The sequence below is a fragment of the Arachis ipaensis genome, chromosome B4, assembly GCF_059453495.1.
Source record: "Arachis ipaensis isolate K30076 ecotype BB chromosome B4, ASM5945349v1, whole genome shotgun sequence".
Classification (NCBI taxonomy): domain Eukaryota; kingdom Viridiplantae; phylum Streptophyta; class Magnoliopsida; order Fabales; family Fabaceae; genus Arachis; species Arachis ipaensis.
Window position 1 is genome coordinate 104,081,865 of NC_142439.1, and position 6,000 is coordinate 104,087,864.

Consider the following 6,000-nt stretch of genomic DNA (forward strand, 5'->3'; position numbering starts at 1 on the left):
CAAAGGTAAACGCCAATAACGCTTGCGATGGACTAAGAGGCAACGTTAGTGGTCACGTTAGTGCCACTAATGTTGAAGTTAACGTGAACCATCTTGGGCTAGGAACGTTAGTGAAAAAGGTGATCGTCACTAACATTCTCGAACCCACATTTTCACTTAACGTTAACGCCACTAACGTCCTAGCTAAAGTCCATGCCTCCTTCACACTTTCTCTGCAAGTAAAGCTAAGCCCACTGAAGATTCCAAACTACTTCAAACTCAAGATCCAAAGGCCCATATCCAAAGACTTGAAGAGCCAACTAGAAGATCAGAAGAGTAGTATATATAGGAGTAGTTTTGAACTAGAGAGGGAGCTTTTGGGGTATTGGGAGAACTACTCTCTGTGTAATTTTACTTTCTCTGCAACATCTAGTTTTACTTTCAGAATGTATTCTCCATCTTTGCTTTCCATTCCCAGAGCTATGAACAACTAAACCCCTTTCATTGGGTTAGGGAGCTCTGTTGTAATTTGATGGATCAATAATAGTTTTCATTATTCTTCTTCTTTCTTTTCTTTTGATTTTACTAGAAAGCTTTCAATCTTCATCCAATTGGGTAGTTATCTTGGAAAAGAAGCTATTCATACTTGGATCTCTTCGGATCCTTGGAAGAGAAATGAAGAGATCATGCTAGAAATGCTTTCTCATGTTGGACCAAATTGGGGTTTGGATGGATATAGTGATATATAATCCTACCAACACTTTGATTTGGAAATACATGTGGTATAATCAGTGACCACTCTTCATCTCTTCTCATGAGTAATTAGACCAAGGAATTGGCTATTGATCAAGATTTGAGAGATTGAATTACCAAGGAATTGGAATTCAATCACTTAAGATTGCCAAGGAGATCAATGAATGCATTGATTGAGGAAGAGATGGAGATGAACTTGATCCGGAGAATACAACATCTCCGGAGCCCAATGAATCCCCCATTTCTGATCTTACCCATTCTCTTTACTTTCTTCCATTTACTTTTATGTTCATTTCCCCAAATCCCCATTTAAGATTCTGCAATTTACTTTCCGCCATTTACATTTTGCTCTTTAATTCCAGCATTTACACTTTCTGTTATTTACTTTCCCACCATTCAATTTCCTGCAATTCTCAAATCAAATTCTGCTTAGCTCAACTAGAACATTCCTCCAATTAAAGTTGCTTGACCAATCAATCCCTGTGGGATTCGACCTCACTCTATTGTGAGTTTTTATTTGACGACAATTCGGTATACTTGCCGAGGGAAAATTGTTGAGAGACAAGTTTCCGTGCATCCCCGGGTCATCCAAGTAATACCTCAGGTGAGTGAGGGTCGATCCCACGAGTATTGTCAGACTGAGCAAGCAATGGTTGTCTTGTTGGACTTAGTCAGGCGAATTAGAAAAGGGGTTTGGTGTGTGTAATTTGCATAGAACAATAAGCAATAAAATAAAGAAAGAGATAAACAAGTTGGTGTGAAAACGATATGAGAAAATAGTTAAGGTCTCGGAGATGTTTATCTTTCCAGATTAAAAGTTCTTACCAACTATTTTAACAATGAATGATTACTTCTATGGCAAACCATAAGTGTCTAAACCCTAATCTCTTAGTGATTTAGCTTCCCCTAACCTTCATCAACCGCCACTCTCGTGGTCACTTAATTTCGATTAGAGGGTGAAGTTCAAAAAACTAGTTTATACCACAAAGGCCTTATTCACCCCAAAATCGGCTGAATAGATGTTGCTTATCCCCATCGGTTCGTGTAATTAGACGTCTAGGAGGAGTGTTTTCAAGTTGTAGTTCAAGCGAGATAACTCTCTCGAGAATCATAAGAACTCATGTAGAAAAGGGTCATACTCTCGTTCCACCCAGTTCATAAGATTAAGAACGAAAACCATCCTTAAAATTGAATTAAACATATATTAAAATTGAAGAATAATAGTTCTAATCCATAGAAATAAACAGAGCTCCTAACCTTAACCAAGAGAAGTTAGGTTGCTCATACTTACAGAGAAAATGCAATTATTGCCTAATGATGCGTGATGCCCGATTGCCCGAAAAGGGTACATCCTATTCCTTATATACTAACCTAGTAATAAATGTTAGACCTAAAAAAAGATATTATTCGTAAATAAAGATTACAAAAGGAAATAAAACTAAGATATGCTAAATCCACTTGGAGTCCTAATGAAAGGATGTCTTCGGCCTGCTCTTGGTGTTTCACGCCACAGATGGGTGTATAACGCCCCATGGGGAGTCAAGCTTATGTACGCATTGATCCCTTGCTGGCGCTAAATGCCAGCTGGGCGTTTAGCGCCTAGAGGGGTTGCTGCAGGCTTTTCTTCTTTCTACTCCAAACTCTGCCAAATTACTCCAAAATTTACCTAAAATCATAAAAATACCAAAACAACTCAAAGTAGCATCCAAAGTGGATTTTTCCACTAAAATCAAGTGAAACTAAATAAAATCTAACTAAAAACAAGTAGAAAATACTGGAAAAAAGGTATAAAATGCTCACGCATCACGAACCATTCACACCTTAGAGGATATATTGAGAGCATGTGTTTTGGAACAACCCGAAAGTTAGGATAGCTATATGCCATTAGTGAATTTTGCCTATAACAACAGTTATCATGTGAGCATAGGGATGGTGGCTAGTGAAACATTGTATGGATGAAAGCGTCAATCACCTCTGTGTTGGTATGAACCTAGAGAATCAGGTGTGTTAGGTCCTGAATTGGTAGCTGCGACAACGGAAAAGATCAAGAAGATTAGAACCAGAATCCTCACTACACAAAGTCGTCAAAAGTGTTATACAGATCGAAGGAGAAATCCGTTAAAGTTTGAAGAGGGTGAACATGTATTTCTAATACTTACCCCCATGACGGGCATTGGACCAGCAATTAAAACAAAGAAGTTAAATTCTCAATACATTGGCCCATTTGAGATATTGAAGAAGATCAGTTCCGGCGTATCAAGTGATGTTGCCACCGAATCTTTCAAATTTGCATGACGTGTTCTATGTTTCACAACTACAGAAGTTAGAGGCTGATATGAGGATGGACTATCCACAATTATTTATAGGTAACTAAATTTTGAGGACAAAATTTTAAATAAGTTGGGTAGGATGTAAAACCCGTTCAAATCGTAATTAATTAAATAATAAATTAAATGTGGGAGAAAATGATTTAAAAATTTAGCAATTGTAATTTGACAATTTAAATATGATATTCGGACTCAGTAAATTTTTCTGAGTAAGAAAACATAGTTTTCTGCGTAAAAATGCGCACTGGAAATTTGATCCGGCAGTACCTGCTGAGATCTATTCGATACTGCAATTGAAAAAATTAATTATGAGTGAGAAATGTTAAAAAGTTAAAATTCAGGTTTGAGAAGGTAAAAATATTTAAAATACAAATTAAAATGCTAATCTTAAAGGATTTGGCTCAAAATGGGGCCAAACAGGCCATATATGTAAATCGATCCCAAGTTGAGCCCAAGGCCGACATTTATAAGCCCTAACTTAGGCGATTTCAGCACCAACAACACACTGATTTACACACTCATGCTGAAATTGAAGAAGAGAGGGTGAAGAGAGAAACCCTAAGCTCATAAACATTAAATCCACCGTAACTTCCTCTCTGGTGCTCCGATTACCACACCGTTTGTGACCACGTAAAGCCCTTCTCATCCTCTTCATTTCTATTTAAAAAGATTAGTAAGATTTTCAAGTTCTCCTATCCCATTTTTGTAAAACATGTGTAATTCAAAATATGGTTATGGGTTTTGAGCAATCTTGTGATTTTAGTTGTTTAGGGGTGCTCTAGTATGAGCTATTGGTAATTTTCATCAACCAATTCTATGAATTAAGATAAGAAATTCTCAAACTCTTGTGATTCATAAATTTTATGAACGCTAGGTTGATGTATGTATGAAATTGTGTGTATTAGAGTATTGGGTATACATTTGGAACTTGGAAATTGCTTGTAAAGTATTGGGTGGAGCCTGGAGCTGAGACTTGGTGAAATTTCACAAGCAGAGAGCATGATTTTGACTTCCAAGAGGTACAATTTTTGTTTTATTTAAATACCGTATAATGTAGTATGAAATCCTAGGCTAGATGCCCCAAGGATTATATTTGAATTGTGTATTTGGATAGATTTGATATTTGTAGATGATATGTGGTGGTAATTGATGTCTTGGATGAGGATTGTGTAGTTTTGCATAGTTAATGTGTTGTAAAAGTTTATAAATTGAATGATGATTATATATTTATGTGATGTGTATTGAATTGATGAATTTGGGCCGAAGGATGTGATTTTGGGCCGGAGGCCAGAAAAAGGTAAGAACAGTAAGTGATTATTGAATTGTGTGATAATACATGAGATTGAATGAAGAATTGGTATAAAATGTATAGAAATTTAAATGATTCGTGAAATAGAGAAAAAATGTGGATTTGAAGTGTGAAGTTGGTGAATTTGAGTTGAATTGTATAAATAGAGTAGGTTTGAATTTAGTTGAGTGTGAATATATGAATTGAGTTGGTTTGGAGTCCTTTGGATGTGTTAAAACTGATTTGGCTTGTGAACAATTGGAAGAATTGGTAAATATGTGTTGTTGGTTAAAACTGATTTTTGGCCTCGGAGTCGGAAACTTTTAAAAATTATATTTTTATGAAAATTCATTTATCAATCTTTCCAACAGTTCAATAATGTTTGAAAAATGAATTTGTAGAAAAAGATATGAATGTTTGAATTTGGGGCTAAAAAACTGGTTTTTACACCATCTCAGCTTTTTCAAGTTCTGATATAGGTTGCATACACAAGTTTGTCAAAATGACGCTCATGCGTATGCGACATAAGTCAAGCGTACGTAGGCGAACCCCACTGTCCAAACCTTCTGCATAAGCGAAGGTGGTCTGCGTACGTGAGCATGTGCATGCGTTTGCGACCACCCTGTTTTTCTAGAAAGTGAATTTTTAAGGCTTTTAACCATTCCTCGAGCCTTTTAAGCCTTTGTAAACCCCAATAAGAGTCAAGAGCCGGTGTAATTAAGTATGGAAGAGTTAGGGAAAAAACCAAAAGAGTTGAGTTAGTGAAATTGAACAAGATGTGAAGGGCTATATGATGAATATGACTGAGATGATTATTGATGATGATGAATGAGATCAATTAAGATTCAACATAAGTTGAGATGAGATTGAAGTTGAGATTGTCCATGAGATTGATAATGAAATTGATGTTGAACATGATTCTGATTTTAATACACCTTCCTAGGTAGATGCAGTGGCATTAATCCACTTGCTCCCAGTTTGGTTTGAGTCTCCTGGGGTAGATGCAGTGGTTCACCTCTACTTGACCCCGGTTGAGAATGACAAGAGATATGATATTTTATCTGAATTTTAGATTTTTCTGGGTAGACGCAGTGGGTCAACTCCACTTGCTTCAGGTTGAGATTTGACATTCTGTTGACCCTTCGACATAAGTTGTGACCGAGTACTTTAACTCCCTGGATTTCCCCAATGAGATGAGAATTGAATTATGAATTATTATGAATATATGCATAGACTCATGGGGATGCGCACTTAGGGACTATTGATGCTCAGTTTCTTGTACGGTTTAGAATTTCACAAATGAAATTTCGTTGCAAGTATAGTTCCAAACCGACAAAGAATCCTCACATGCAAAAAATATTGGTTGTCACAAGTACAAACCCCAATGAAAATTAACTGAAGTATTTAAACCTCGGGTCGTCTCACAAGGAATTGCAATGAAGTGGTCAATTATTGGCTATGAAGAACAAGGGGTTTGATTTTAGATTTTGGCAAGAAAATAAATGGCAAGAAAAGTAAAAGAAAAATTGACTAAATAAAAGAAAGTGGAACTCTTGGCTAAGACATGAGAAATTGAGATCACCATCCTTGTCAACAAACCATATATTGATAATTATGAGAGGCCAACCTATTATGTCTACCTCCAAAAGCTTT